This window comes from Aythya ferina (assembly GCF_964211825.1).
Source record: "Aythya ferina genome assembly, chromosome: 16".
Taxonomy (NCBI): domain Eukaryota; kingdom Metazoa; phylum Chordata; class Aves; order Anseriformes; family Anatidae; genus Aythya; species Aythya ferina.
Genome location: NC_140315.1, coordinates 11907937 through 11930508, shown reverse-complemented (window position 1 = coordinate 11930508; position 22572 = coordinate 11907937). Strand labels below are relative to the sequence as shown.

At 45.6% G+C, this 22572-nt stretch overlaps 1 long non-coding RNA gene across 4 annotated transcripts in view; it reads right to left on the bottom strand.

Moving 5' to 3' along the window:
* LOC311445974 overlaps nucleotides 1-17183 on the bottom strand; it is a 52745-nt gene extending 35562 nt beyond the window's left edge. For 2 of the 4 annotated variants that reach the window (XR_014698694.1, XR_014698695.1), the window contains exons 1-3: nucleotides 16867-17177; nucleotides 13916-14004; nucleotides 8228-8331 (exon numbers count right to left, since the gene is read on the bottom strand). This is a non-coding gene — a long non-coding RNA (uncharacterized lncRNA). Of the gene's footprint in view, nucleotides 1-8227; nucleotides 8332-9330; nucleotides 9479-9637; nucleotides 9763-13671; nucleotides 13828-13915; nucleotides 14005-16866 lie in introns of those variants that run through there. The other 2 variants (XR_014698696.1, XR_014698693.1) reach the window with 2 other exon arrangements.
* Between the last annotated feature and the right edge of the window lie 5389 nt (nucleotides 17184-22572).

Below are 22572 nucleotides of genomic sequence, written 5' to 3'. Positions count from 1 at the left end.
AGAGATAATAAATCTGGGAGCTAGTAGCCACAGCAACAAATTGCATTTCTCCTCTGGATGACTTTCCCCCCACAATCAACAGCAATTACCGGGCACCTCAGGGTAATATAGCAAAGTTTATGTTGCTTCTATGGCAAAGTTCTTTTCACAAGTCTAATTTATTTCACGTCTGCAAGGTTCTGATTCATTACTGAACATTACTGGGGGTCTGATCATGACAACCACTGAAAACACAAAGAGAAACGCCCTGGATAGAGCTTGTCTTACTCTGCTGTTTTATTTTCTGGCACCAATTAAGAGCCCAGCACACTGGGTTTGGAATGGGGATGCTTTCTCTGACTCTTGGCAACCAGGGAAAGGAAGAAAATAAAGTGTCTGAAGAAAACTGTTGAGGGTGAAAGGAAACATAGCCCTGAACCTGGCCATTTAGGTGCCACATGAAAAAATAATAACAAAGGAATGGCTTTGCTTCCTTCTGCACTTCAAAGGCTGCCTCCAAACCACTTCAAACTCTTCTCTGCATTGCTGCGGTGACACAAGTCTAATGAGGGGCTAGAAAGCTTGTTTCAGGGCTAGGCTCTTTAGTTTCCATATTTTTTATCCAGGAGGATTTCATTAAAATACACACACACACACACACACACACATATATATATATATATTTGCTTTCAAGACATCAGCATGAATACATCACAGGGCACCCACTTCCACTCATTAGAAGCCAAATTCAGAAGCATACTTGGTGTAAGACACTTGGCACTGTCCTAGGGCATGGCACAGCCACTGGAGCATCTTGTGCACTTTGCAAATGACTTTAAAGCAGAAGCTAGTGGAGAAGGATAGCAAGGACTAAAACAAGCACAACAGGGCAGACCCTCCCAGCCCTTAGGGACCCTAGACCCATCTCCACCTGCTCTCCCTGCTGAATTTTAAGCACATTTGTTCTTGCTACCTTTCAGGCTCTCAAGGTCTTCCGTTTCCAAGGGAATGACCTTCAGGTGCCAAACTCCCAGCCAGAACCACCAGCATGACAGCACACTGCGCTCAGGTGTGCTCATCCAGCCGGTGGGCAGAATAGTGGGAAAGCTGCTGGTCAAAAAGGAGATTTATTGGCTCAAAGTCCTTCCAAGACAGCACAGCTTCCAGCATGATCCTGGCAGGCTGGGTCAGCTCTGCAGGCAAGGCAGAGAGAAATGGAAAGTAGAGGTGGCAAAAAGAGCTATCTCCATACTGTGGCTACTTATTAAATTTGACAGAAGGGATCTGTTTGGTTTTCTAAATATTTTGCAGGAAAGCTGACAGTTAATTGGTGTGAAAGAGGAAATCAATTCCATGTAGGATGAAGAGTGTTGTACTCATGTTTAACAGCAACAACGTCCTGCCTGTACCTCTGCAGAGCACATGAGACACACAATGGCTGCAGGATACCCCAGAAGGATATCTAGCATCTCCCACAACAGCCTAGCATGCTGCTTTGCTTTCCTTAAACACACTCTTATGACTGCCCACAAATCCTCTATAGCAGCTGTTTCACCCTCCTGCAACCTCAGAACACACGTGGAGCTCCAGGACACACCATCCATCCCTTTCCAGATTGGCCACTTGCTCCCCCAAACATGTATGGCTGTGCAGGACAGACCTCCTGGAGGTCCCTGGTCCATTATTAGCAGTAGATGCACTGGATCCATCAGACAAACTTCACCTAGTTTTCAAAACTCTCCCTTAGTCAGAACAGCCAGAATGGATCTCTCATTTCTGCTGCATTATAATGGCTTCTTTTCATGCTATATTTGTGAAACATCATGATTTCTGCAGAGAAAAAAAAAAAGCTTAACAGTAGCCTAGATCATGGTCCTGGAAATACGCCCAACTTGCTAATACAAAGCACAAGGGCTAACACAGAAGCCTCTTCCCTGTTTGAACAGTCTCTTCAAACTACAGCCACCCAAGCAATATTTTTCTGCCAAAGTAGTGTGCTACCTCTCTCTCCACAATTTTTTTAGACTGCTAGAGCCAAAGTACCCTGCCCTGCTGCCACTGAAATTAATAGATGTTTTGCCATTGCATTCAGTGGGATGAAAATTAAGCCTTAAGAAAGCCAGACAATCACACCGCAGTCCATATTCATGTAGGGAATACTGCAAGCAGGATTTAAAAGGACCTTGCATTTATCTTTGTACTGCCTGTGCACCATCTGCATATAATTGCTTGAGTCTACAGATGCTGCAATGCTCATCAAAAGCTATATTCTTACCCACACTAGGTCTCTCTTTCAACTGGAAGGAAATTCTCATTGCTTTGCAATCTATACGCAGCCATTTAGCATTTAATAATTCAAATTGTAACACAATATTTGATGGAAAATAGTCATTATGGATTTATAACACAATGCAGGTAGTTGAAGTACACAAATTTCAGCGTTTCAGGAAATGGGTACTATTTTCAAACAGACCTAATCCCATAACAAAAAAGACATCCATAATATTGTCCATAATCTTGTTTTGCTACTTGCATCTAAGGGTTTGGGTTGATTTTCTCCCCCCTTTTATTAAAAAAATGTTCAAGCAACTGAGTTATAGCAGAACATTTTTCTACACTGCAAAGCTTATTTACATACTGTAAATAACTATGAATGCAATAAAATTGTGGTACAAATACCATGAAATAATGCCTCAATTTGCAGTTGTTTTACATCAGCATATTTTATAGCAGTGTTTACTCTAGACTGAGAAACAAATAAATAGACAAAAAGAAAGACAAAAACTTCTCTATTACCCACACTCCAGTGGGGCTCCAGCCCACAAACCTGCACCGTGCTTAATCATTGCTTAAACATTAAAAATGAGACTCCACGTGTGATCCAAAGGCAGTTTCTTCCTCTCTGTGCCCAGGTTCCCCAGCTGACACTTTCCTCTCTCTGACTTGTCCATTTGGAGGGCACCTCAGGTCCTGACCCTGCTTCTGGTCTCTATCAGCTTTTATAACACACTCTCAGCAAACAATTCTTGAGACTAACCCTTATCCTCCACTTTCTTCCATTGAGAGAGCCTGGTGGTAATGGTCTGAGCTATCTTCTGTTTGTAACCCAGCTCCCACACAGCCACCAGAAGCCACCTACCTGTTGGGCATAACGTTTGAGAGCCCAGCTGGCACCAGGGCTGGGATATACGCAAACAGGATCTGATATTCTCCTCCAACAACTCACAGCAAATTTGAGCTGCTGATGACACAAGGAGAACCATCACCTTCCTATCCAGAGGCCTAATACTTGCTCCTAATTTAGATTTCTCTGCCTGTATTGGGTTTCTGATGAGACAAGTTTCCACAGTACCTACATGATGATTTGATCTGCCTTTTTTTTTTTTTTAATAAAACAATAATAATAAACTTTTAACATATTAGTAGGGCTCATGGGGATCATTTTGGGCTGCCAGCAGGGCTTAGCCATGATAGGCCAGGTATAATGGCATATCTCATAGTCCACTAGCTACCATCCCCACCAGTCAAAGAAATTTGTCAGACTCTGCTACTCCTCGGAACAGATGGGTCAGGAGAAAGATTTTTCTACATTCTTTTTTCCTCCTAGCATATCAGAGAGCCAGAATAGAGCCTTGAAATGATAGAGTGCAATTTTCTCCTTCCTTTAAGCACGCACCGAGATGCAAATAGTCATTTCCAAGAGCTTAAAACCCCAGGGAAGTAGATAATAAGCAATTACTCTAACCAGATAGCACTGATGTCTAAAAATTAATTTCTGTGCTAACATCCTACCCCTTAAAGTTTTAAATTTCAAAGGAGAGTATCTTCTGAAAAAGATACACAGGTGTACAATTATGTTTCCTAGACATCTGTCTCCATCTACTCTTGGTAGGCATTAACCCTATCCGCAGAGCGCAGGCAGCACACGAGAGCCGTTCGTGTGCCACTGCCCAGGTACATGTGCCTTCAGACAAGAGGTGCCACTGAAGTGTGAGGCACAATACTTATCAAAACAAATTGAGCCATCTAGCATCATCAGTAATCGCTGAAGTGGGACAATAAAGCTCTCAAAGTCAGAAGAGTTGGGAACACGATGGCAGAACATGGTTCCCCCAGGCAGCCCCTCTGGTCTCAGCACTCAGCTCGCAGGCAGCGATGTTAAACCTTCAACAAATGCTCCGGGCTGCTGGCCCACAGGGACGTGTTTCACCTTCACACCACATGAATATTTCTCCCTCTCTCCCTGAACCCACATATCACTCACAAAAATGACATCAAGTCTTAATGGTAGATGCTACCTTCTTCCACAATGTTTAAGGGAAAAACAAGAGCTGTTACATGGCTACAGGTACTGTGAAACCACAGAACTCTCTATTTAATCCTGTAGCACCATTAAAAATAACCAAAAGAAGTCAAGTGAAGATGAATAAGCCAGCTTTAACAGCAGCACTTTAGATTTACAGCACTATTAGTCAGATGTGATTTATAATAAATGAGCCCATCATGGTCTATCTTGCATCTGAGGTCCTCAGACATGTCTAAAACTATGCTCAAAAGAACCATCCCAGCCACCTGCAGACACCTTTTATCATTTATTTGCAGTCATTCTTCGAAGGTAAAATACTGAAAATAGATATTGAGTATCTACATATGGATTTAGTGTCTACCTTAATAAATGCTTGCATTTGGAACTGGCTCAGCAACTACTGCACAATCCTTAAAACAGGGAAAGGCTGATACTTTGAAAAGGTTCTGTGGCTATTAACTGACATATCTATTAATCTGTGATATTCTGTGAGAAAAAAAAATAAACCTCAAAATCAGAACCTCTACCAAAGCCCTTCCTGTTGTTCTGCTTCCTGCCCTTTCACATTCAGCACTGAACAGTCTTGGGAAACTATCTTAGTAGTAACTTTGAGCCCCAAGATCTCATTTTTTATTTTATGTCATTTGCCAAACATTCCTTTATACTTTTTTCCTGCAGCTCTGAATGTTCTCTGCCCTTCATTTCAATTAATGATGTCATAGATCAGTATATTTTCCCAACAAACTATTAAATTAACTGCCAAGCTCTTCCTTCATTTTTTATTCAGGGAAAGGAAGAAAAAAAATAACCACAGCAAACTGATGCGCTTAACTCTTTATGATTTCAAATAAAAGCCAGAAAAATGATGGTAATGTTTTGCCAGCCCCGCGGTTTAGCCAAAAAGCACACTGTACATCTTAGTTATGTCATGTTTTATTCCTTAGCCTATGAAGATGCTGAAGAGGAATGTGTCAGGGTCAAAAAAACAAAATGAGAAGAAACTAGCAGCAACTCCAAGTCAGAGATTTTTCAGTTGCTTAACTTAACACCTCCACAAATAACCTTGTTCTTCTCTCCCCCTCTAAAAACAAAGACACAGCACAAGGAAATAAAAAACGCCACATGAAGCTTTTATTTCCAAGTCTGTGGAAGTAGTAGTTTTTCATCTTTAGCTTTTGCAGTTACAATCCTCGTCACGTCCTTTCCCTGCTGGCCGTGGGTAGCTGACTGACAGTACGCTGTCTGCATTCATACCGCGTAAGGAGAGGGTCAAATACTGCCCCAGACAAACAGGCTGCAGAAAATTTCCCCTCCAGACCCTCCGTATTAAATATTTACAGATATTCTTTCTCATCATTGGACCACCAAGGACAGAAAAGCGTCCACCACACGATTCATAAACTTTCCACTACCTCTTTTCCAGCTGCTTTCCCCGTTTTCTTGAGCAACAGTCTCCACCTTTCCCCCTCTGTATCCTTTCTTTGTCCTCCCTTTCCCCAAGTTTCCTACAGCCTTCCCCCTTTCTCCCAGAAACACTTTGCAGCCCAGGTTGGAAGGACCTCAAGAGACCATCAAATCCAATCTATTGTGGGAAAAGGGAGCCTAGACAAGATTCTCCACAGCTCTGTCCATTGCATCTTGAAAGCTTCCAGTGATGGGGATTCTATCACAGCCCTTATGAGGCAGTGATTTTATGTTAACGTACATTTTATTCAGTTCTGTCAAAAAAGGATTTTAAGTCCATTAAGGAACCTTCTGACCTGCCTCATGCCACTGCTCTAGCTACCAACGACCAAGGAGCTGTCAGGTGGTTAGAGTGTGGGGCAATCCTTGTACATTAACTGCTGATGAAATTCAAAGAGAGATAATCATTGAGCTCCATGAGAAATGAAAAAAAAAAAAAAAAAAAAATAAGTGGGGGGGGGTAGTTGGGGAGGGGGGTCCCAAGCAAACAGCAACAAAACACACCAGAGAAAAATGCAAGATGCAAGCCACAAACTTTTAGCAGCAGCGCATGCCTTAGCAATGAGTATTTTAGCACAGCAGAGGCAAGTTTTGACCATGTCTCCAGTGCTTAGGCTAGGGAACACGATGCATAGGATTAAACCCCATAAAATCCTCCAGCACCTCAGGGTAACATCTTTGGCAACTGCAGCCCATATGGGGCAACTGCAATATCACAGCAGCCCACACAAATCACTGGCAAGTATAGGAGGGAATTTCTGAAATTAAATGGGGCTCCTGGATCCAGGGAAGAAAACCCAAAATTTACATGGGTGTTAACCTGGAGAGACGAATCCAGAGACTAAAGAAATCTTACATTGTAGTACCAACATTTGCAGAAAGCTGTTTTAACTGCCACCCCCAAGGACTCCAGAGATGAAAAAACGTCCAATGCATTTGTGAAGGGAGACCTTACCAGATTGCTGTAGAGGCAATACTACAGGGTCCAGCCACGACCACACTGCTACCACTCAACTGTGCTCCACTGTGTCCAGGGAAAGCACCCATCACCATCAGGTCTTTTGACTTTTGATTATTATTATTAAAGAGAAAAAAAGGCTGGAAATCATCACAAACACTTCATGGCTCTCCACTCTCCAGTCCTCCTGCTTTCTAAGGGCAATGACTCACAAACTGGGATACACTACTCTGGTCACCCCCTGAAGAGGAGAAGATAATTTCAGGGACCACATTTCTCCGAAGCTCCCAGTGGTAACTATTGCAACGAAAAGGATGACTGTTGACCCATTCCTTTTTATTTCCAGACATCACCCAGCCTCGTTCTCCACATGCACCACCCCTGTGAAGAGGTGCTGCTAAAGGAGGCTGTCACGCCAGCTTCCAGTGAACAGCAGCAATATTTTTTTCCAGAGCTGACAGATTTGTTATATGTTAATTTATTTTTAATTACAGCCTGTTTACAGCCCACAAGCCTTTGTTGCCCTCTCGTGGCTGGTCCACCTGCAAGAGAAGCATTGGGAGCAGAAAGACCTCTCAGGTCATCGAGTCCTATCATCCTTTATTGCAGACAAATGCATTATATAAGCCCTTTAATAAATGTTATCAATCTCGTCTGTAAAAACTCGTTAGGTTAATGTGATGCTATTTTTATTAAAGCTCAGAGAACTCGCATTTAACAGCAATTGCGGTGTTTAAACATGAAACAACTCTAAAATGATAGGAGTCAGAGCTTGGTGTCGACTGAAATTCGCAGTCCCAAACCCCATCTCTGGAAGTCAGGCTGGCTTTTCAATTCTGCAATTACACCCCCACCTTTTCTCAAGGGTGCCAGTGATTCCACACTCTCAGAGGATTCAGACCTGCTCCCAAGTGAGGGATTTGACTTCCATCTCTTAACTTGTTTTTCACAGCCTCCCCTAAAGCCATCCAAAATTCAGATGGAAGGCACTCCCACCAGGTCACTGCCACATCCCTCAAAACAGAGCATCCTCCCTATGAGGATCACATACCTGGCATTTGACTGCACCTAGTGTGTTATGTACCAGCTAACAGCATGAGAAAAATCATGGTCCTACAGCTACTAATGGCCTCTTTGAAAAGATTCACCAATAAACCGCAGCTATGCTGATTTTATACAACGAACCAACTTTTGTGGTAAGGCACCTTTAGGGGCAGTGGAAGATTTTGCATGCACTATAGGAATTCCATGTTTGCTTAAACACTCTTAAAAAAGTCAGGTTGGAAATGAAATAAGAGCTTCAACCTAGAGCTCTGAATTAAGCAAATGAAGAATTGTTTCTTCCTGGGAGCACTTCGTTTCTTTCACTGGCACATACAGTAAATCAGACTGAAACAAAAGAATTCAAGACTCTGTTCTGATTTCTGACAGCAGAAAGCAGAGCTCCATCTCCTCACCATTTGCTACCATACAGTAGAGAGCCACCAACCCTGCATGCATAAAGCATCATGTGTCCTCACCTCTTTTCTCCCCAGAGCAGATATTCACAGGTGTCTGCAGGGAGAGGACGGGAGCAGTGAGCAAATTCAGGAAATTCTTCCTCTTTCAGACATCAAGAGTCATCCTAGAAAGCAGAACACAACATCAGCCATCTCTCTGAACATCTGACAGAAGACAAGAAGAGCTAGCATTTACTTGAACTCCAGAAAGCATTAATTTCAGTTTAATTTTCATCAACACAGACTTCTTGCAAGACAGCTTCCACTTTCTATTAAACTCTCTAAAACCTCCATCTCCAAACTCTCCTTAAGCTGTCTCAGCAACCTGGCAATTGTCACGTGCATTGCACAACCAAGAAGACAAAAGGCCATAGATTAAGTAAAGTTGGTGCTGAGTCCTCATTAGTCAGGTGTTGGCAGCACTTTATTAATGGCAGTAATTAGTAGAAAAAAAGTTCAGTGATGGCAGTGGAAAATTCCACCACTTAAATATTCATTACTATCGACTCCTCTAGCTTCGTGGTGCAAGCTATCTTATTAACTTCCTCTGGGCCAGCATCTCAGGTCAGCTCTGCTAGTGGCATTGAAGGTGAAAGGCGAGGAATGTTAAACTTCTTTCAGAAGTCAGCAGAATTATGCTAAGGCAAATGACCACCCCTCAATTCCCCGAGCATCCACTTCAGTTTTCCAAGGCAGGGCAGGGCAAACTGAGCACGGCTAACAAGTCCTACGCCTTCTAATTCACAAAAAACAGAAAACAAAAAGAAAAAGAAAGACCAAGAGGAAAATAAAGCACTGAGCATAATGACACTGCAGTAAACACAGAAAGATTGCAGAGCCACAGTGCACTCTGCAATTGTCTAATAGAACTGATTAACCGATTAAGATCAGCAGAGCAATCTGGAAGCAAATGCTGGTAGTAAAAGATCTAGGACAAAATTCTCAGGAAGTTCTAATATTGCCATTTCTGGCTGGTCAACCTGGAGACCATTAGGCCCGCTTTATGAGAAAAACCTGAATTCTTGAACGTGCTAAAGGAAGCAGAGGCACTGGTCCTGGTGAATCAAGAGCTCAACGTCTGTTTTCCAAACTCTATCTAAAGTTCCCAAGCAGCTCAGTTTTACCTTGGCCCAGCTGTAGGCGATGAAGGCAGCTCAGAGGCTCTGTGCTACATCCTTTGGTTTTCAATTGACCAAGGGTCAAAAGCTCTGCAACAGAAGCTGTTCTACCTGAAATCATTTGCAGTCAGTATATCTCAGTTGGGCTGTGGTCCTGTAAGATGTCACACATATTAAATCTATGACCTCCAGTATATTAAATACAGAATCATAGAATATCCCAAGCTGGAAGCGACCCACAAGGATCATCGAGTCCAGCTCTTGAATATAAAGATACTCTGGGCATGTGCATAAAACCAAAATAACTACTCACATAGCCTGAATTTTTGACTGTTTTCACCTTCCCCTCTAACGCATATTTCCACTCAACAACACACAACACACAACCTACACAGCCAAGGGCAAAGCCCACCAACTACAACATGAGGGTATTTATCTCCTCTGGTAAAGGAGGAGGAGCAGGAGGAGAAGGGGAAGAAAATAAAATAAATAAATAAATAAATAAATAAATAAAAGAAAAGCCATGCCCCTACCATTTCTTCAGCTGGCAGTAATTATTCTACCAGCATGCAATTAGATGGAGCTATGCCAAATTCTGCCAGCTGGAGGACCTTGCAGTTTGATCCTACTGGCCCAAAGCATTTTTGAGATAAGATCTGTGATTCTCAAAAGCCAGCCAGGTCCTCTGTGGCTTTTTCTCCTACCTCTGAACCTGGGATAGTGCTTTGCTGTGTCCTAGTGGTGCTGTACATCATAACACAACAGCTGTTAAGTGCTAGAAGAGCTTCAGGCTGGAGGGGGAACGCATAAACCTACAGAGTGTTTTATTGCTTAAAGTAAATGGTAGTCTTTGTACGGCACTTAAAAAAAAGAGGCTGAGCAGATCTGACCTTTCTACAGTCCTCTAACTTTTACTCAGAAGAAGATCCCAAGCCCAGCTGGTAGTGAAGTAACACAAACTCATGGAACACAACTACAGCACACGGTGACCAGCTCAAAAGAGATGGTGTTTTTTAGAAAAGGTCAGTTTAGGGAAATTTATAAACAGCTGCAGAAATGCAGCTCTTGCAAAAGGCAGTGTTGTATTAAGAAGCCTCCATCAAAAGCAAGAAGGTATTTAAGTGAGATTATTCCATTTCTGGAGTAGAAACATTTCCAGAGGTCTATCTGGTTCCACACTTTACCCTTACAGGTAAGATACATGTGGAAGGATTTAAGATAAAGCAACTCCATTTCCCATTGTACTGGATGTCCTGCAATCCCCTTCTATTTGTTTTTCTGTTTGCAACAGCTTTTAAACTCCATGGTGCATAATCAGTTCTCATTTGTGTCTCTGCTTTCATCTCCACTAAATATGGTCCGCAGTAATATTTGGACTTTTTGCTTGGTTTAGATGAAATGCAAAAGTGGGAGTGCATGGAAATCCATGTGGTTCTAGCAAACAAAAAAAAAAGGAGCTTTCCCACTGTCACCTGGGCTGGAAAAGCAATGCTCCCTGCCTGGCATTAGGCATGCAGAGCACTGGCAGCAAAGCTCCTGAGACACCATCTGTGCACATAATAAAGAGCGGTGGGATTTTTGTAACAGAAATGATTGAATTTGCTTTCTGCTTCCCTTGCAGTGGGAGTATGCCAGCTATTAAGTGCCATAAGAACTTGCTAGACTACCTCTGAATATAAAATTTATCTTCTCTGATTCATGCCCTCTCCCACCTCTGTTAGTGATGCTGGAGCTGCTATAGGACATGCTGTAGTCATTTTGTTTAGGCAAAAGTAAGTCTACCTTCCTGGGACAGCAACCTAAATTAGGAGTGTAAATGTGCTGGGGAGGGGAAGCCTGAAATGCTTCCAGGATTTGCCTTGTTCTTCATTGTCAGTAGGACAAACCTCGAGTGACCACTGGGTCTTAACACCTCTCCTAAGCCTTTTAGGTGTTCGTGCCAAAGCCGATCCCAACAGAAAGGTTAATGTGCAGTGCCATCTGTCTTTGTCGTGTTATGAGCTCCTGGCCACTGGTTTACTCTAGCATTTGGCTACTTCGCTGTCTGTTCTCAAGTAAGAAGGGGACTCTGGACTTTAGGGACCTACATCTGGCTTTATTTTTCTTCTTTACATAAACATATTTTGGCTGCAAGCATTACCATCAGGAGCAGAACCACCACCCCAGTAGAAGTGCCCCCGATAGACCTGTTTGCTTTGCGTTATAATGCCAACTTCTCTGCGAGGCTAACATTTTCTATCTTGAGTGCCCACATCAGGCTGAAGAGGTTTGAAATAGCTCAGCCAAAATGAGTCAGGTATTTCAGAAAATAAGAAAAAACAAACAAACAGAATCACTCCTAAGCTAAAAATAAACCCAAACCAGCTGGTGATGCTCTCCCCGGGAGTGTCAGAGCATCTCATCCTTCCTGGCAGGGACACAAAGTGCTAGCAGGGAGCTTTGAAACATGACCATGGTCATAACACTTATGTGCACAAGGCAGGCATATAAACCAATTTAATTCTGGCCTTTTCCTGTCACTGCTACACTTGACTTTGGTCTGCTCTCAGCTCAGTTATACCCAGCCAAGTCTTGTCAAATTTAGGGGGCCATGGGATGTAAGTGGTGAGAGAGCTGAACCTGCACAAACTGAGCAACAACGAGAGGAGCAGAAGGAACAGCAGTCAGTCCTGGTGGGATGTGACAGTGAAGTGCCCAGCCACCTGTGGCTCCAGGTTCATCACGAGGGCTGGAAAAGCAGCACTGGTGTGGTCAGGGGCTGTACAGCAGCAGCAAGCTGCCCAGCTTATAGTGTCCCTGGTATGTGACAGATCAGCAGAATTGCAAGCTCTCCTCTGCTTCCAGGAGAGGGAGGCAAGGGGGAACAAAGACAGAAGAGAAGGAACAAGTGGTCTGTCCCAAGGCCTGATGGTTTTCTTCACAGCAGATCTGCTTAACTGGCACTTACCAGCCATGTGGCTGAGCTGGACACTGTCCCCAAGGAGTGCCCATCACTGGGAGAGAGCAGCCAAGGTACCCACAGCTACGTGCAAAAATTAGTGATGGAAAAGGAAAAGCTGTAGGGTCTGCCTGCTCTGATCTGCTGGTCTCCAGCTCACGGGAGGGGTGGGCAGACACTGGCCAGTCTCTGCAGGGCCCCTAGAGAAGACCTTCCATTTTCTTCTGCCAAAACACCAGCTGTCCCCTCCCCTTGCCCACAGCAAAGCCCATCCGTGGTAAATCCAGCTCTGTACAGGAGCCAGCGGGCAGGCCTGGTTGTGCTATAAATAAAGATTTAAATCCACGGTAAAAGATTCCTAAAGTGCAAATAAAAAAGGCTACTTGGGCTCCTGTTAAGCTCCCGTCCCCGTTAAGCTTGAGTGATGAACATTAGCAGAGAAGCGCTCCCATACACGCTGACAAATGCTTTCTTCCCTCCCAATCTCTCTGCTTGTCTCCTTTCTACCCCTCTCCTGCCCATTGCCAGCCCTGACTGACATTTTTTGCACTTACTTCATTACTGCATCTCCAGAGGGTTAGGGAGGGGTGAGCGGAAAGGAAGAATGAGAAAAAGGAAAAAATAATTACAACTGGATTTCATCGACAAGAAGAAAAAAAGGAAGTGTCCCTCTGGGTTTGATCAATAATGCAGCACTTGTTATCTTGATCTTCTTAATAAACCACAAGCAACCCACATATATTTCTATCTGTGAATCAATTCTTCACAATGTTTCCATCACAATATAGCCAGTACATGCAACCACACAAAAATAAAATGAAACGGGCTGGTTTATTGATTGTCCGAACAAGAACCCTTGTAGTTTGCATAGATTATCCAGCGCAGAAGTGCTGCTTGCTCTGCCTCTATTTAATTACTTTTGCTTTGTTTCAGACTTTCTCTCTTCCCCGCTGGGACCCCATGCATCACTAGGCAATCCCCTATCCCATATCAGTGGCTAAATCCATCCATTTTAACCCCAAGTGCACTTGCTAAGCCTGCAACAAGAATTGTTTTTGTATCCATGTCCCCTGTTGGAGAAAGCCTTCTGGGCACCGATTTATTTCTCTTCAGTGAGAGGCGATGGAGGTGTCACTGCACTTCACAGGAGGCAGAACTGGCCCAGCGCTCCCTGCCCAAGAGGAAGCTTAATTACACAGCTAATTATAGGGGTGGGTTCTTCCCCTCTCACCTCCTTTTTGTTCCTGCCTTGGAGCCTGCGAGCAAAGCTCATCTCCTGCTCCCTGTGCACCGTGATGCAGCAATCGCCTCCCTGAGTGAGGCCAGACCTCGGAGCCCTCCCGGGCTGACCTTGAGAGCTCCTCGTGGGGCTGTGCTGGCCCTCGGAGTAGGCAACCATCAACAAAATGCTCACAGGCACTGTGAGCATGGGAATTTGTGAGCATGGGAGTTTTTATCTCCCAACTGCAGCGAGCTGGGCCAGGTGCTGCAGCACCACTGGAGGTGAAGCCTCTGGAGGAGCTGCCCATGGAGGAAAGGCTTCTCGCTCCCGGCTGCTCAGGGACCTGCAGCAACACACCCCACAGTCAGTGCCCAACAGGATGAGAGAACACACCTTCACACCTTACACACACAAAGCCAAATTATACTCACGTCATCTATAGGTAACCCGAGATTGCTTTTATCACCCCAGGTGGAATTCCAACTCTTTTCTTTTCCCCTCTCAATAACACCATTTCTTTCTGCAAAGGAAGTAACAAACCAAGTTAGGCCTTGAAGTTTTGAGCAATGAAGGAAACACTAATTTTATTTTTTTGTGACTGTCTGATGAAAACAATAACCATAGAAGGAGCAAGGTGAGGTCTCATTCTCAATTGATCTAGCTACAGGATATTGTTTTCTGTGAGTATGGAAGATCCTTGCCACAGTTTGCACTGATCAGAAGGAGGTCCTACAGTCATTTCCCACCTTTCTTCAGCATTTACCATGGATATTGCTAAGTTTTGAAAAGACAGACCCTGAACATATGCAGATGAGTCCCCCTTTCCTGCTGAGCCAGCATAACATCCTTCAAGAAAAAATGTAATTAAGTTAGACTTGTGAACAGTAATGAGTTTCTATTACACCCTGCTGAGAGTAGCAGCAACATCTGAAAATTATTTTTCGCTGTCTACAACCAGGCAACAGCTCCTTTATTAGACAGAGGGATGGAGCTGATGGCTCGGACCGGTGCAGTTCCAGGAGCAAACAGCTGGGGAAGATGATGCTGTGGATTACAGCTCTGTATCAATCTGCACAGAAAACCATCCTTTGCTCTAGTGGGACAGTGCTGGAAGCCTTGAAGAATGGCTTATGTAAAGCCTCTGGCTTATTTGAACCTCTTGCTCAAGGGACTGCTGAGCCAGAGGCCGTGGCCCTCTAGGCTGGGAAATCCTTTGTGATTTAGCTCCTCTGTACATTTTTGCTAGCCAGCCTTTTAAATTCAATGCCAGGCTGTCACATCACGATGTCTGTGCTCATGAGCTCCACGCCGCAGCAATCCACAGCCTGCAGCAGCCCCTTCCTTGGGGTTTTGGGAACCTGCAGTCTGCACAGCATTAGAAGTGGCAGCAACTCTCTTTCCAAGTCAAACTACTCCTGACTTTCTCAAGCACTGCCGTGATCTCCCCTCCACCTTTTTGTTCCCAGCTCGGACTTGCTGGTCCCTTCACTGCTAGTCCCCGGGGAAGAAGCCCCTCTGTGCCCTTTGCTCTCCTAAACCAGGCACCCACAGAGCTGGGCACAGGGGCAGCAGCAGCTCTTGCAGAGGAGAGGAGACCTCCTGCTTCCTTCTGCTTCTTCCTCAATAACCCCTTGCACCTGATTCACCTCCTTGATTGTTTTTGAGCACCAAGCTGGCACTTTCTCTGGGACAAGCTGTTCTACATGCAGCATCCCAGGCCACTGGTTGGGAGCAGGCCCATCAGAGTGCATCTCTACACATTCACACGTGTAAATCTGTGTGTATACACCCACACACGTGCAGTTAACAGTATTCTTACCCCCATGTGCTTACTGTATATTGAACTACATTGAACGCCGCCAGGTACCATATTGCCACTCACTTGTGTTCAGCCTCTTGTTCAGTTTAGGGTTTGGTGTTTTTTTTTTTTAAGGAGGCAATGGAGAAAGCCCAAACAATCTGTTGATCCTTGCCATGCAGGAGAGGTGTGTTTTTTCCTAACATGAAGTAATAGCTTATCTAGGACCTAAACACACTAGGATGAAAACCTCTTCTGAATTTTATCCAAGAGAGTTCATTGCTTTAATCCTGGATAATCCGTATCTAATCCTTTTTATAATCTTACTCATCTACTTGCCTCAATAGTTTTCCACAGCAAGGAGTTTATGTTTTATACAAGGAACATTTTTCTCTCTCTCCTTTTTTTTTTTTTTTTTTGGTAAAATGAGTTTTATTATCACAGGGGTTTCTCTTCTGCAAGCATTCTTCATCCAAACTGAAAATAAATTACTTCTTTTTGATACCATGCCTTGTAAAGGACTAAAGAATTGTTTTGCTTCCCAACAGGACATGAGCTCCAGGTGGCTAATGGCTGCTACCAGGTATATTTTGGGCCCAGGAACAACCACAGACACCTGAAGTCCATAACGTTACACATGTATTGCATAGAATAGATATATTTCCAAGATTGAACAGAATATATTTTATCAGAAGAGAAGTGGGAGGCAGCTCCTAGCCTCCTATAATGATCATAATTCCCGTATATTCCAGGTCTGACCATTGAGACTTAAATCCCTTCTTGTAGCTGGCATCATACAGGACAATCACATCTTCCAGCTGCGTTTTCCACAAGTTAAGACAAAACAAGCATCCTGAAGCCTGTATCTAAGACAGACTCAGGCTATGCTGGGCGCTATTCGCCTGCCAGGATGCCTGCAGGCCAGGAGACCACTGGAGGTGTGGGAGGAGGCAGGCAGGGGCAGGATGCTGCCCCTCTGCTCCATGCTTCAGGGCAGTAAGACAAGGGAAGTCCCAGGTGTGGGGCGTGAGCCATTTAACTTTCCAGTCACAGAACTCGCTGGTGTAGCAGATGCATTGAATTCTGGCTCGAAAATCTGCTTGAATTATCTCTATTGTGCATAAGGAAACAAGACTGATGTGCATTTTTTTTAATATATAAAAGGATGAATGATTTAAAAAGAAGGCTACATAAAAAATGAAGCTGCTACATATCACTGCTTTCTCATCCTAACAGAAACAAATCAGCCAGCCTTCAAACTTTTGTTTACCACTCATGTTGAAGTGACCATAGCATCTCCTCTGAAATAAATAATGGAAATCTGGCAAATATTCAAGGGAGACACAACACACACAACATAAAACATGATAATAAACTGAATAATCTATTAGCAATCAAAGATCTAGAACCAAACCCACAGTCTACAAATAACATGTCAAAAATGAACCACAAACCATACACTGAGGTGGATAATAACTTACAGAAACTGGCAAATTTGTCACTGGGATGCGGGTGGCACAGCTGTATTTTTTGCTCGGGGAACCCACGGATGGTAACCCTCAGTAGTCACTGAAGAAATCCTACCTTTCATTAAGCAGAGCATCCACACTTGAAATTCAAATCCCTGCACTCAGCTACCCAGTTCCTCGTTTCGTTATGAATTTCAGAAAAAGCTCTTTTGCCCCCAAATCCTGCATGCAATTTCCAAATCATGGGCCAATTACAAGCAGCTAATGAACGCGGTAGGCACCATGCTGCAAAGGATGCTGCTTGGTGCTAATGAAGGATCTGGTCCTGATGACGGGCACTGGGGTGCCAGACAGCGAGCCCCCCTTCTTGCCCTGCAGGTAGGGCACCACTCTGAAAATCCCTGAAGTTTTTTCAGGTAGCTGCTAATAAAAGCAGTTTCCTAGCAGGGCTAGATCTTAACTACATGCAGATCACTTCCAGCTGCTCCTTATCTAATTTCCGTTGTCATCTGACACTGTTCATTTACAGTATATCAATCCAGCATGGGAATGCTTGAAATATTAATTACGTAAGAGCTCATTACCACGGATGCATTTAGCAGGATGCATGCCTGTTTACAGGTATCCAAACTGCTGCGCAGAACAAATAAGCAGCGCTTTCCCCTTAGGGTACATCTGTGCAGAGCTGCTGCAAGTGTCTTTAATTGAGCCAGGTTGGGTGCTGCGCTAACGAGCTCTGGGGAGAGGTGGGGTGGATCGGGAGCTGCTGGGGATGCTGAGCAGCCCCGCTGGGTGCTGGGCAGGCAGAGCAGGGCTGCTCCGGGCTCTACTTTCTCCGTCCAAATCTGCAGCAGGTTTTGCTGCTCAAGCTCTGTGGCTGGCAACACGTTTAAACCCAGCTCACCCACACAGGGTCCCTGCATGGTGAACCTGCTCTCGCTTTTGGTCGTGCTCCTTTACAGTGATGCCAGAGCGTGAAAATATAAGAGAGAGAGAGAGGGAGAGAGAGAGAGAGAGAAAAGCTAGTAGTGTTCTGCTCATTTAAAAGAATTGGGGCAACAACAACTGATCCTTCCTGCACCCAGCAGGGACCTGACAGCTCTTTGCCCCCACCCTGCTTTCTTTGGAAGCTATCATCACATAAATGGAAAAAGAGGGGCTTTTCCCCTGTCCACCCCTCAGCATGGCTCAAGTGGCTGCCCTGCTCTTGCAGCGTTCTCCTTGGCTTTGCCTTTTGCAGAGAGGTTTCAAATTTGTGGGGAAAGGAACCAGACAGCAAAGCCCCCCTCTGCCATTTGCACGCCACTGTGGCTCTGCCCAGGTGCACCCTGAAGCACCAGCAAGGTGCAGGATTCATCCCCACCAGCACCCCAGTTTCCCCTGATGAAGCAGGGGTGGACCAGGTGAGGATGGACAGATGGACACGTGAAGCTGGTGCCTACACGCCTGGAGAACAGCCTCACCATGCAGGCTCCTGCTGCTGAGGTGCTGCAGGAAGGTGGGACGGCGACTGATGGAGCGAGGCATTAGCTCCATACAGCAGGCAGCGGATGGCTCATTACGGAAATAATGACAAAGATGGGCTGAGATATGAGAAAAATACTAGAGGAATTGCTTACATTTATGGTTGTTGGGGTCTAATTTATTCTTGTGTTTGGACAGCAAGAGAAAATAGAAATAGTCCCTCCTGAAAGGGTCTGTGTCGATGCTCGGGGTGGACACAGCCCAGAACAATGGGTATCAGCTGAAGTTGCTTAACCTCTTCTTCTGATGAATGCAATTAACATTTGCTCGGGGCTGATGTGTGCCTGTCACCCCACAACTTTTCCCAGAGGTTGGTGCCTCCTCCTACCATGGGGTAAGGCCTCACCGCATTCATTGCATGGAGCAGAGGGGCAGATGGGGGAATGCAGCTGCACCCAGGGCACCCGCTCTGGGACAACAAACATCCCTCATCAACAAACAATTCACAGCAAAATCAGGGAACATGGATAAAAGGATTGGTTTGGGTGACAAGAAAACAAATGCTGCAATTCTGCTTGCCCCTCTGGGTGTCCAGGGGGCAAACCCAGCCCCACGCTCACGCAAGCCGCAGCGGTGGCCAGCTGGGAAACGCCGATGACCCTAAATAAAAAGCACCCTTCTGGGAACTGAAATATGGCCGTGATGACTGACGTGCTGCCAGGAGCACTCCCATCTGTCATCCTTAACCCCACGTCTTGTCATCTCCCTGAAGTTTCTCATCGATCTCCCTGCCGCGGCTGCTGTTTGATGCTGTTTGATGGGGCCGCTTGGCCCCATCTCGCCCCGCTTTGGCAGGCGTGAGGATGGCAGTGCCCTGCGCTGCCTCTTCCCAGCAGAGCACAGAAAAATGCTCCCCCCAGTTGCAGGGAGAGCCACGATGCCCAGGGGAGACCAGAAATAGGGCTTTGGTCCCTGAGGGTGCTCCCCTGCTGTGCCCAGCCACAGCAGCCCCCTGCTTGGGACCACTGCTGGTGGTGGAGCCAGCATCCTAGCAGGGACAGGGGGAGATCCTCGCATGCACTAACCCCCCTGTTTTTCTATGGCCTTTTCACCTTTTGATAAGAAGTTCTCATGCAGCATCTTGCCTGCTGGCCAGGCTGTGTTTCCTTCCTCAGCACCACCGCTCTTGCTCTGGGCAGGGTCTTGGGAAGGACGGGCACAGGTCAGTGCTGTCAGATCCAAGAGAAGTTAAATGGAACTTTTCTGGATTTCCAGCGCTTGCCTCCTCCTGGCCTCAGCCACCACTGCTCCCCAGCCAAGCCAGGCTTCACTTCCCCCTACCGCCAGGAAGCAAAGCCTTATACTAAACAGTGACGTGAAACCCCCAAACCAGACATCCAGGTGCTCTCCAGCATCCCCACACCTTTCTGCTCAGAGCAGCTCTCAAACAAGTGCCTGCATCCCCAGGCATCGTGCCCAGCCTTTTATCCAGCCCCAGCATCTCCAGGCACGGGGAGAAACCCGTGGCCACCCCAGCAGCCGCTGCTCCCCTCAGTAGGAGCAAGCAGCAACCGCGGGATTTCTGCGCTCTTTTAAATGATGCACAATCACTGAACGTGGCAGCAGCCAGGGTTGGTTTTTTTTTCAGACTCCAGATTCAGCCACTGAAATGTTTTTGAGCCGGTTCCAGCAGAGCTAAGCAACTCTAGTGAACGCATCCCTTAGGGACATCACGGTGCCTGGAGAACACACGGGCCCTGTACCTGCACAGGGAACGAGGAGGGAGTTGCAGCCACCCGTGGCTGCCAATCTGCTGCTTTTTGGAAGCTAGGAATTCACTCAATACACAATTAAGAAAGAAATGTTCGTCTTGGTCTGAATTTTTCCCCAGCTAGGTTGTTGTGTTTTGCTCCATTTTATTTAAGGCAAGGAAGGAAAAAAAAAAAAAAAAAGTTTAAAAAAAAATAGTATTAATTACATGCTGTCAAGATCTTTGGAGAAAAATTCAATATTATCTTTTACCACAAAGAAGAAATGAATCAAGGCTCCATTCCAAATCCAGCAGCAGCCCTGACTTTGACGTGCCGAGGAAAATAATAACTTTCAGCACATACTAATTGTCTTGTTAACATGGATTATGCAGCCAGCCAAATAAATGTCATTCATGCTTTTATGAGAAAGAGCATAAATCTAAAAATCGGAAATGCATAATATTTTTTAATCTTTTATTTTCTCCCCATTCTGCATTCATAGCCTAAATATATTTACATTTTTAATCCACGCAAACAAAGCAAGGCTCTGCTGGAGACTTTGGAAACCTCCCAGGGGTCCCGAGCTCAAGGTGATCAGATTTTTAAAACAGCAAGCTTGGTTCCCGCATAGCCTTAAAACCAGTTTATGTTTTCTTGGCACAGCAGAGCCCTTTTGAAATCAGAATAATTTACACTCAGTGCAATTTGCACAAGGTTGCCTTCCCCGTGCCGGTGCAGGCTGAGCGAGCGCAGGGCTTGCCTGCACAGCATCACCTCCCTGCAGGGCACGGGGACGAGGAGCAAAGCTGGGGTACGAAGGCACCTGGCAGGCACCTGGTGAGGTGGCAGGGGTGAGGTGACTTGTAAAGGCCACCCTCTTCATGGTAGGTATTTTCTGGCTGGAAATGAGGAGCAGCACTCCTGGGCAGCACAGCAGCAGCCAGACCCTCCTGGAGGGCAAAATCCTTATTTACCTGGAGGGAGGCATGGCTGGACGTGGAGATATGGACCGGCCCTGGGTGGGAGCGGTGATGGAGGAAAACCCCACGGCCCTAAGAGCCTACTGTGGAAAGGATGAAGGCAGCCCCGTCTCTCTGCAAGGGCTGGTTTCTGGTCGGCCCTGAAGTCCTGCTGCACTTTATGAAAATAAATCCAAACAGGACCCACGGGAACGGGGTTAAGCTGAGGCAGGGGAAATTTAGGCTTGACGTCAGGAGGGGGTTCTTCACAGAGAGGGTGGTTGCACACTGGAACAGGCTCCCCAGGGAAGTGGTCACTGCACCGAGCCTGTCTGAATTTAAGAAGAGATTGGACTGTGCACTTAGTCACATGGTCTGAACTTTTGGGTAGACCTGTGCGATGTCAAGAGTTGGACTTGATGATCCTTAAGGGTCCCTTCCAACTCAGGATATTCTATGATTCTATGAAAGCTCTGATACTGTACCACCAGCCGGAGCCATCGGAGTGGGGAAGCCAGCTCGGCACAGCAATCCCAGCTAAAGCTTATGGACAGACACAATTAAAATAAGCACTATAGTTTCAATTAACTCTTCTCCCCAGCAGCACAGGCTTGGAAAGTACTCTTAATAGATCTCTTCCACCGCAGTGCACAAACTCTATTGCTGGTGCTTCGCCGATTATTGAAAGTTAGCAGAGTGAGGCCATTCCCTCACAACACCTTCAATGGTGATTTGAGGATCTGCCTGTTATTAGCTGGCCGCTTTGTGAGCGGAGGGGCTAAGCAGGGTGCAGCCTAAGCATTTCTTCAGGCAGTTGATCCCCCCAGGCCCGTTTGCTGCTTTTTGGGAATGGCTTTGCCTGGCTGCCACAGCTGTGCTCTGAGCAGCAGCCGAACAGCGGCTGGACCACGCTGCGTCCTTCTTGATTAAATCAGAGGAGCATGCAATTCTCCCGTCGCCTCGGGTTGATTGGGAACAAGGCTCGGAATAATCTCAGATAGATTTTCTCAGACAGTGAGACATCCTGATGGTTTTAAGCTTTTCTTTTCTAGCTTGCAAAATACTCCCCTAGGAGGGCAGGCTGCCACCGGCCCTGCTGCAGGGCTTTCAAACATGAGCTCCTAGCAGGGCAGAGTACATTTATTTATATTTATTTAGGTGGGGAGGTCAGCCCCCATCACATCTGGGCATTTGGGAGCAGTGTTGAATTGTCCACTTGCACTGTCAGTATGTGGAGATTCTGGAAGAAATTCTGGTCTCAGCAGCCAGCAAAGTAAAAAGCAGAGAGGAGAGCAGACCCATGCCTTCATTCCCCATCCCCAAACACTGTGTGAGAAGCAAAGGGTTGTTTTTAATAGAAATTATTAACCTTTGGAGCAACTGACCTGGCGATGTCAGAGATTGTCTAATTCTACAGTCTTAAAATCAATCCTGGCAGACTTTCTGAAAAACCTATTATAAAAATAGACAATACCACTCCATTTTTTCATGAGAAATGGCAGCTACCAACAGTTTCTTCATTTTCTCTACCTCCAACTTCTCCTTGGCTGCAGGAAAACAGTGTCCTGTGGCTGAGGCTCCGAGGTGAGAAGCAGGGTGCTCAGAAACCATGTCAGATATTGTCACAGAGCTTCCATGCTCTTCTGC